This window comes from Silurus aristotelis (assembly GCF_946808225.1).
Source record: "Silurus aristotelis genome assembly, chromosome: 9".
Taxonomy (NCBI): Eukaryota; Metazoa; Chordata; class Actinopteri; order Siluriformes; family Siluridae; genus Silurus; species Silurus aristotelis.
The window spans coordinates 19845018-19856355 of NC_139582.1; the positions used below are offsets into that span (position 1 = coordinate 19845018).

General features: G+C 35.4%; 1 long non-coding RNA gene across 2 annotated transcripts in view; it reads right to left on the minus strand.

Moving 5' to 3' along the window:
• The window catches only part of LOC310731142, a 109584-nt gene that overhangs the window by 97403 nt on the left and 843 nt on the right, over nucleotides 1-11338 (minus strand). For both annotated transcript variants that reach the window (XR_014535069.1, XR_014535070.1), the window contains exon 2: nucleotides 8584-8613. This is a non-coding gene — a long non-coding RNA (uncharacterized lncRNA). The remainder of the gene's footprint in view (nucleotides 1-8583; nucleotides 8614-11338) is intronic.

Consider the following 11338-nt stretch of genomic DNA (forward strand, 5'->3'; position numbering starts at 1 on the left):
ATGCCCTTCCTAACGCAACCCTCCCCAATTTATCCGGGCTTGGGACCGGCACTAAGAGTGGCTGGGGATGGTTCCCTGACCGGGAATCGAACCCGGGTCGCAGCGGTGGGAGCGCTGCATCTTAACCACTAGACCACCAGGGGACCTAGCTGTATCATACAAATAAATAGTTTAAAAATCATATATTGTGATTTCTGGATTTTTTTTTTTTTAGATTATGTCTCTCACAGTGGACATGCACCTACGATAACAATTTCAGACCCCTCCATGATTTCTAAGTGGGAGAACTTGCAAAATAGCAGGGTGTTCAAATACTTATTTTCCTCACTGTATATATATATATACACTGATCTATGAAGCTTTGTGTACTTTGATCAAACAAATTCATAATTGTACAGATGTTTTACCCTATTTTTTTAACCTCCTTTTGCATAATTAACAGCTTTACACATTCTTGGCACTCTTGGCAATAGGACAGTTCGTTTCTGCATACAGCAGACAAAATACTTTTTGAAATGCCTTTTTTAAAACTGGCCAAAGGTGTTCTTCACTAGTTGGAAATTTCTTTCTCGCAATTGCAGTTCATCTCAGAGCAGTTCAATAGGATTTATGTGCGGTGACTTGGCAGGCCATTCTATGAGAGATAACGTTTCAGCCCCCTATTTGCTTGGACAGAGCTTGTTTACAGAGCCAAGGGATTGGTATTTTTCTCAATTTAATTAAAGTTGATTAGTTGATTTAAATTTCTATATAGTATGAAGTAATGGCATTAATATACCCTCCTAAAAAATGAGTGGAAATGTGTGGAGATGTAATAATTGACAATGAATGAATGAATGAATGAATGTATAATAAAACATTATGTAAAAACAACTTTATGCCATGTCTAGTCTATTTCTAATATTATTTACTAATTTACTAAAATATATATCCCTTAAATACTGTTAATATATTTAAGAATTGTGGCCATTTGACCTTCCTGTGGCTTTAATGGCCATGTTGGGATCCAGTCAAAAATCAAATCAGTTTATCTATTAATTACCATAACATCTAAATAATCCAAAAAACCTTCGAACACTTAACCCTGACTCTAACCCATTTTAAGAGCATTTTAGCAGATGGATACATGGCTCCAGGATGGAGGAACAGATAAACAGACAGACGCATGCACAAAGGACAACCCACAAACGTAAAATATCTGTAGATGAAAAACTTTGGTGAAAACAACACATTTTATATGACCAAAGTGTAAATACTGGAAAATCAATATAATTATAAGGGATACCATCCAGACTGTGTGTGTGTGTGTGTGTGTGTGTGTGTGTGTGTGTGTGTGTGTGTGTGTGTGTGTGTGTGTGTGTGTGTGTGTGTGATACATTTGTACAAATGAGCAAGTAAACAAATCAGAAAGCTCCAAAAGAGGTCAGGCCCTGTTCGACCAATCACTATTCACACTCACCACCAAGGTAAATTAAGCGTAGGACATTTCAAAGCTTAATTACCAGGTACATCTCAGCAAAATACTGAGCATTACTGGTAATCATCAGCAGGTGGGGTACTTAATATGGTGGATGGATGGCCAAAAATTATTTTCTCTGAATTATTTTTTTTCCCAAGCTATAAAAAAAACCTTATAATGTTGGAGATGAAAAGTGATAAATGCATTGGCCCAAGTTTTCATGGCTGATTATGAGCCGCAACACAGCTATGAATGATAATGATGCTGAGGAATGCTTGGAGAAGATAATTTTACTGAGGACCAAGATGTTGATATCTAAACAGATGGCGATCAGTGCAGAGCTGAATTTACAGCCGCAAATTTGTTCGATCTGCTAAGACACATGAAAATGTGAAATAAAATCATCACGATATAAATAACCTTTTAAGATGGGGGTTCTGTAAAAGGGGCAGGATGGGAGGCATGATTCCACAGACCCACAGGACAACTAAATGCTCTGAAGCAGGACAAATACTCAACACGATCAGAATGAGGTACTATAGACTAAGCATTGCAGAATACATGTCAGCATGTCACAATACTTTACATACTCTCTTAAACACACACACACAAACACATGCAGACATTTTTTATGGCTTTATTCATGACTACACACACTTCCAAACCTGCTCCTTACACACATCTAACATAACATAAATCTTGAACCTGTAATATATGTATATTATTCATATTTTGACTGAATATTTTTATTTCTTTCTAAATTGTTCTTTCTAATCTGTTTTGTTCCCTTTTTTAAAAGTCTTATGAACTGGAGTCTTAGTCCTCCATGTTGTTCTTTGTGCCTGTTGTGACACCAGATTTCCATAATGGGGATTGGATTGGATTGGTCTAGTTGACATTAATTTAGTGTAAGATTGGATTGGATTAATCTAAACTATTTAGTCTAGGGTGTTATTGGATTAGATTAATCTAGTGCAGTTTAATGTAATGTAAGATTCGATTAGATTAGTCTAGTCTACATTAGTCTAGTCTTGTCTAATTTGTGATTAATCTACTCTAATAATGTGGTCTTGTTTTAGTCTAGTGTGGGATTGGACTGGATCAATCTAGTCTAGTTTAGTCTAGTGTGGGATTGGATTGGCTTAGTCTAGTCGACATTAGTCTATCCTGGGATTGCATTGGAATAATCTAGTCTATTGTAAGATTGAAGATGATTAATTTTGAGTAGTCTAGTCTAGTATGGGATTGGATTGCATTACTCTGGTGTAGTTTAGTCTAGTGTGAAATAAGATTGGATTGGATCAATTTAGTCTAGTGTAGTTTAGTCTGTGGATTGATTAGACTAGTATAGATTAGTTTGGTCTATTATAAGAGTGAATTAGATTAATTCTAGTCTGAGATTTGCGACTGAATTTGTTTAATATCCAAAAATCTTTTTGACAGTTCTTGGTCATGACAGTCATCCACTATCTGTCTTAGGCTATCACGGATTTCTAGTCAAGTCATGTCAAGAGGCTTTTATTGTCATTTCTACTATACACAGTGGTACACAGTACACAGTAAAAATGAGACAACGTTCCTTCAGAACCCTGGTGCTACACTAAACACAAACATAGAGCTACAACACAACACAAGCTACGTAAAGTGCATCGAGTGCAACCCAGTGCAAACAGTGCAGACAAAAAACAATACAGACAGAAGACAACAAGACAACACAAAACAAGACAAAAAACCCAAGATAGCGCCGGCCAGTAAACCTACTGTATACTTTGATTATATATTCTAGTGTAATTAACTGTATATATTAAATATTGTATAAACTACTTTTCTCCAATGATATAAATATTATTTTATTATAAATATATTAATACACACTGACCATGATGCTAACCAGAAAAAAACTGAGCTAAACAAAATGTTTTAGAATGCCCTTGACTGATTAATACATTTATGTTTGCAATTTTACTATAAGTATTTAAAATAATATAAGTGACAGAAAAAAGTATTAATACTTATACCTATGCGTGTGATGATGCTATTCTGTATGTGTACTTGGTGGAGTTGAAGATTTCATTTTTCCCTTTTTTTCCTTTGGCTTAAGTAATACAAAAGTATTCATCAACAATAAAATGAATACGGCTCTTTTTTTCACCATATTGCAGTTATTGGCAACCCAGCATTGGGTGTCTTATTAGTAAACAGACTCATTGATTCACAATGAGCACCCACGTGAGCCTGAATAAAACTAAAGGCTATTAGCACGAATCTCTTTTGAGCAAATGGTCTTTTTGGGCAGGATTTGGGAAAACATGTTCTACTTGCAAATGAAAATAAGCAAATGGAGCAAGTGTGATTATGGTTCTTTATTTACAGTAGAATGTAGGCACACATGATTATTTCATCAGGAAAAGAAAGGTCTAACAGTGTTGTATAATAACCTTAGTGAGGGTCCTTGTTGGGGATAAACACGTATGCACACACACACACACACACACACACACACACACACACACACACACACACACACACACACGCACACACATTTTGAACTTGTACTAAGATAATATAAACAAAGCTAATTAATGCCATGCTTTTAACAAAAATGTACTATGACCTAAAGAAAATTGTTCCTTTTAGCACTTTTTTAAAATACAAGCTGTAGTTTTTGTATAAATTGTCGCATATGTCATATGACCACTCAGCTAAATGTGGCTTCAGTGAAAACCAGTGAAAACCAGTGGTGGACAGTAATGGATTAAATGTAATTCATTACTGTACTTACAGTAAGTACCTTTTTCATGTATCTGTACTTTACTGAAGAATTTCCATTTGGGGGGACTTTTACTTTACTACATTTCAAAGTCAAATATCTTTGTACTTAACAAAATTTTGCGAAATCGGTCGTTTCTTTTTATTTATGACTGGATAAATGCTTAACTGGTCAAGCACGCCGCAAACCAACAATCAAAAAATGATAATAGGAACATTATAGCCATGATAAATCATAGTACTTTGGATATTTAAGTACATTTAAAGGCAAATACTTTTGTACTTTTACTCAAATGAAAATTTAAAGGGACACTTTTAAGTTTACTGGAGTCATATTTTACCTAGTGTTTTTCAACTCTTACTCCAGTGCATGGTTTGTGTACTTCATCCACCACTGATGAAAATGCTGTGGAGTTCGAGTTTCTTTAGCCTTTCTTTGTAGCTAAAACCTGTCCAGCCGTTCTGTTTCGATCTTTCTCATTGCCCAGGCATTTCCGTCTGCAGAAGACGTTCGCTGCATTGTGTTTTTTGTTTTTCTCACCACTCTGGGCAAAGCCAAGAGACTCCCAAGAGATCAGGAGTTTTTGAAGTATGCACCCTATCCAAAAACAAAAAAGCCCATCTGGCAACGGTGCTCAAAGTCAGAGACTTTTTTTAATGCCATTCTGGCACTGTGTAGCTGCTGATACTGTTTGTGTGTGTGTTTTATATAAGATTTGATAAAAAAAAAAATAATAATTTACACTTCTTATTCTGGTGAGGGTCAAGGATAAAAAAAGGAACCGATTTTAAGCCTCTTTTCATGTTTTCTTATTTTCAATTGGAAACAATAAGAAAAATGAATAAGCACAAACATAACCAAACACACACACACACACACACACACACACACACACACACACACACACACACACACACAAAGCACTTCCCCAAAGCTGGCTCTGTTCGATTGAGAAATAATTGGAAAAAGAAAAGGCAGATAGGATTGTTCCTTTACCATGCGGCTTTAGTTGACTGCACTGGTGTCTGAAGATCTCTGTTCAAGCTGGAGGCCAAAGGAGCAGTAGGTCCTGTGTAGGGCCCTGCAGGCACCCAGGCATGAGGCCAGACCCGGTTCTCTTCCCTCTGCCAACTCGCCTCAAACCCTGACTTTAACAGCCAGACTCTACAGGGGATTGTGAGACAATGTGTGCAATTTTGCCACAGTAGCTCACTCATTCAAAAAGATTATCACGGCTTATCACAGCTGACAATGGTGTGTTGTTATGTATTTTTAGACCCTGGTTTCAAATATATATTTTTCTGACATTCCAGCAGAGCCACTAGGTCTTACGGCGCCGATTCGCTTCATTTTCTCAGATGTACGTTTGTAAAAGAGTGTCATTTTTGTTCCTGTAGAACGTATCCATCAACTTATCCTTATCCATAATGTCGAATTATTATTTTCTATTACGTAACTATATATAATTATTCATTTACAGATAACAAACTGTGACTTCTGGACCTAAAATGTATCATATTAGCCTTCTTCTCCTTTTGTCTATCTGTCTTCATTCTCATTTTGTCCTAATTTTGTCTTGTCCTCTAATCTTGTCTCGTCTTCTTCTCATCAAATTTTGTTATCTTCACATCTTCTTCTGATCTTGCCATCTCGTCTTCTTCTAATCGTTGTCTTGTCGACTTTTCATCTTCCTTTACATTTTCTTCTCGTCTTTTGCCTTCTTGTTTTGTCCTGTTATCTTCTGCTCGTTTTGCCCTCATGTCTTCTTTTCATCGTCTTCTTGCCATCTTCTTATCTTCTTCACATCTTCTTTGTGCCATACCATCTTATTTTGTCCTCTCCTCTTTCGTTTTGACTTCTGCATTTTTTTGCCCTCTTTTCATCTTATCCTCTCACCTTGCCTCCTTGTTTTGGCCTGTTGTCTTTCTTCTCATCTTCTGCTCATTTAGCCATTGGTCCATCTTGTTCTCTTACCACATCTCGTCTTCTTCTAATTGTCTTTTTGTCATCTTCTTCTCATCTTTTTTGCATCATGCTTATTGTCTTGCCTTCTTGCTGTCTTCTTTACATCTTGCCTTCTTGTTTTTCCTCTGGTTTTGCCCTTTCTTTGTCTCGTCCTCTCACCTCATTTTGTCTTCTATCTTCCTTCACATCTTCTCATCTTGGCTTCTAAGTCTTCTCCTGTTATTGTCATTAATTCCATTCAAATTAATATTTAGACACTGCACTGTTCAAGTGTCCAAAAAGTGCCATCAAACAAAAACCCCTTTAAAAGAAACCCCTGTCCAACTATACAGTGTATCGTGAAATGCTTTTCTGCTCACCAGGTGTGACAGGAATAGTTCCTATACCCTTCCTTTTTTTATTTTCTCCTCCCATTTTCTTGTCCTGCTCTCTTCTGTCCTGCAAACTCTCCTCTCCTGCTTAATATTTCAGAGAATTTTTCAACACAGATCCAGGCTCATAACTGGAACTTATGCACAAAAAAAAACCCTCCTCGCATTCGCAGATTCGCAGAACTTACCTTTCCTTCAGCATTTATTTCAGAGCACGTTTTCTTAACATGCGTGTCCTTCTACCTGTTCTCCAAACCCTCCACCTGAGCAAATTTGTCCAGGCACTGGCTCACATTACAATATCATTTTCACACATTCGGGCCCACGGTCTTACATCATGTCATATTGTTACGTTAAGTGGATGTGTGTGTGTGTTTTTTTTTTTCCTTTCGTGCAACGGGTCCCTTAAACATTGGCCACTTTCAGTGCCACATCCTTTTTCCTGAAGACCCCCAAGACCCTTCTGAAGCATAAGAGCTTTTAGCCAGCCTGCGCTAATGTGTGGAATAATAGCTACTCCCTGAATCTTGATGGCCCCCTCAAAAAAGCTGTCTGAAATTTGTACACCGGAGCATCTCCGGCGGAATATTATCCGTCCTTTTTCTTTTTTGTCCTCTCTTTTTTTCAATCTATTCTTGTGCACTTCCATAATCTAATCTTATCTTATTATATCTCTCCCCTCCTATTATCTTTCCCTCGCGTAACCTTTTTGTCATATCATTAGTGAGGTGGAGGATAATATCTCCTCGCAGATATGATGGAATACTGCAGTACGGAGAATAATATTACAATTATGTTGTGCTTTGCAATTACAGACAATAACACAAGAGGTCTCGCAGCAAAGAGCTTTTAAGTGAATTGTTACATCAAGGGTTGACTTACCTTCCCATTAGATGTGCTTAGAAAACAAGCTGATATAATGTAAAAGTTACACTTTGGGGGAAAAAAAAGTAGGATGAAATGATTGGGCTTGGGCGAGTTTGGGGAGTTCGAACTGTACTTAGGAATTGAAAGACGTAACGATTGGCATGATGGAATCCGGCATAGTGGACGAGTGGTTGTGTAATTAAAAATCAACAGCATTAATTAATTAGATGAATTATTGTTGATGCTTATATTATATTCTAAATAATATAATATAATTTTTACTGCATTACACACTGTGTGGTTATATATGGTATATAGGGTTAGGGTTAGACACGCACACACGCACACACACACACACACACACACACACACACGCACACACTTCACAGTGACAAATTCTTAAACATGGACACAAACACACACAAGCACACAAACGTATAAATTAAAACGGGGAGAGAGACTAAGACAAACCTACAGATAAACCTACATATAAACCTACACATAGATATGTACACACAAACACACACACACACACACACACACACACACACACACACACACACACACACACACACACACACACATATAGAAAGAGAGAGAAAAGAGAGAGAGAGAGAGAGAGAGAGAGAGAGAGAGAGAGAGAGAGAGAGAGAGAGAGAGAGAGAGACATACACACATACTTAAACATGGAGACACACACACACAAACACACAGAGGCACAAAAACATAGACAGAAAGGGGGAAGTGGAAAAGGCAGACAGACACACATACACACACACAAACATATAAGCATGGACACAAACAAACACAAACATATAAACATAGACATAGAGAGACAGACAGACAGAGATACACACAAACAAGGACACAAATGCATAGACACACACAGATACACACAAATACACACATACAGACCCAAACATTCATATATATCTACCTGAGAGTATTTTACTGTACATTTTGTCCATTCTATCATTATTATTACTAGTATTTATTAATTCATTAATGAATTTATTATTATTATTATTATTATTATTATTATTATTATTATTATTATTATTATTATTATTATTTATTCTCCCTAGATATGATACAGCACATATACTACCTGGAAAGAAAAAAAAAGAAAAAAAGGATTGAATATCACTAACCTCCAAATTGCACGTCAAACACAGTCACGTCTGGAATTTAACCAAATAAAAAGAAAAAACAAAAGAAACAAACATACCAATAAATAAATAAATAAACATCTTAAGATTTCCCAGGAATCAAATAAACGACAAAAATGCATCTTTTAGGGTCTGAGATATTTGTAATTTTTATATAATAGAGTACATATATGATACAGTATAAAAAGATCTCGGAAGAAAAGTGGGTACACTTCAGATGTTCAACAGGAAGCCACAGAGATCTCCACTCACAAGCACTGAAATGGGTGTACTTTGGGATCTAGTGTATTTGTTATTTGTAGAATTCTAGTAGAACTGAGGCACATTTCCAGCATCTCAAGATGGACATTTGGACAAACAGAGGACTTGCTTACACCCTTGAATGGTTAACTGCTGAACGTTGTGTGAGATCCTTCACGTGTTTTGATGACCACAGTATTGTCCTGGTGATATTTAATGTTAGGAGAATAGCGAGCAACAATGTTTTTGCTCACTTTCCCCCCCACACAGTCTCTACATGAGAATATGAGTGACGATGGTGTGCAGCTTTTTTTCAGAAAAGAAAAAGTGGTCAAAAAAGTCAGGCCACAGCGAGACATGAGGCAGGACTGAATCATTTTTTAATAAAACAAACCCGAATGAGTTCTCATTTGTATAAAATGCACAAAACATAAAAGACATCCGGACGGACAAACAAACAAACCTGCAGAACAGGAAGAAAAAGAAGACCAATAAATAAAACTGTCATTTTTCTCTCATAGCATTCAAACACCAGCCAACTTAACACAAAACATGGAGTGTACTGACTCTTCAGGGGTTCTTTAAGAGTTCCCCAGGGGGACGACCTGCAAATGAGCTTCACTGTAATTAGTAGCGTTGATCTGTAAATGGTTTATACTGAGGGGTGCTACGAGTAAAAAAAAGTAAAGAAAAAAATTCACAAAATTAGTTGTAATAGAGAGGACATTTGTGTAATATATATTTTACGTATAATATAAATGGAATAAAATGCAGCCTGTGATCAGATCTTTGGTTTATATAAATAATGGGTTACAATCAATGGGTTTCTTTTTTATTAAAATTATTATTATATTTTAACTGTTTTAAAAGCTAATTATTTCCTTTTGGTAAACTGATTCAAGCCTCAGTGTGAGGAGGTGAAGAAAAAGAAGGAGAGAGAGAGAGAGGGAGAGAGAGAGAGAGAGAGAGAGAGAGAGAGAGAGAGAGAGAGAGAGAGAGAGAGAGAGAGAGAGAGAGAGAGAGAGAGAGAGAGAGAGAGAGAGAGAGAGAGAGCAAAAGTCAGTAGTGTGTGTGGGTTGGGTGATATTTTACAATTGCATTATTTGTTTTACACAAACAGCTTTTTGGTTTGTCATAAATGGGTATGTGCATATATATATATATATATATATATATATATATATATATATATATATATATATATATATATATATATATATATATATATATATATATATATATATATATATATACACATTGATAATTTCATTTAAACAGATAGAAAAAAGGATAGAGGTTTTTTGTGTGTGTGTGTGTGTGTGTGTGTGTGTGTGTGTGTGTGTGTGTGTGTGTGTGTGTGTGTGTGTGTGTGTGTGTGATCAGAAGAGAGGGGTCAATGTTGTTGCAAACTTAATAGAACCACAGGTTCTTGTGTGAGAACTTCTCATGGGGATGATTCTACTCGCCCCCTAAAAGAGCAGAATCACATTAAAAATGAAGGCACATAAAGATAGATAGATAGATAGATAGATAGATAGATAGATAGATAGATAGATAGATAGATAGATAGATAGATAGATAGATAGATAGATAGATAGATAGATAGATAGATAGATAGATAGAGAGAGAGATAGATAGAGAGAGAGAGAGAGAGAGAGAGAGAGAGAGAGAGAGAGAGAGAGAGAGAGAGAGAGACTCTGCTCTCTACTAACATATGCTCATACATTTACTATTCCTGCATTCCTGCTAGGCCCACTTATTACGACTCTGTTCCTGTGCATGAAAAAACCATGAAAGATCATAAGAATTTAGAGCTGCCATCAATACTGTGATGTTATTTTATATATATATATATATATATATATATATATATATATATATATATATATATATATATATATATATATATATATATACATTTTTCACACCACTCATATTGTGATGTATGTGTGTATATTATTAGACTAATAATAATAATAATAATAATAATAATAATAATAATAATAATAATAATAATAATAATAATAATAATGATGATGGTGCATTTGTAATGGACCAGCTATTAAAGTCTGTATCAAAGGCATTGTGATCTACATCCATTATATTTAATTATCTATGAATTTATTATATATCATTTGTCTATTATTTTATGATATTGAATCCTTGTTCTTCCTCTTCTTCAGACATTAAAGTGTAGAAATTGGAACCAATTCACAAAATCTGGGAATTCTATTGTATGCGATATGCTTAATAATAATAATAATAATAATAATAATAATAATAATAATAATAATAATAATAATAATAATAATAATAATAATAATAGGATTATCATTTTCGTCGTAATAGTGATGTAATGTTTTAGGAGAATGTGGTGTCTCGTGCGCCGCAATGGAGAATGAGAATAAAAAAAAGTCAAATCGGTTACAGAAGGTTTATTGGATTTGTTGTTGTTGTTTTTGTTTGTTTACATTTTAATTAGTTAAATATAAAGTTG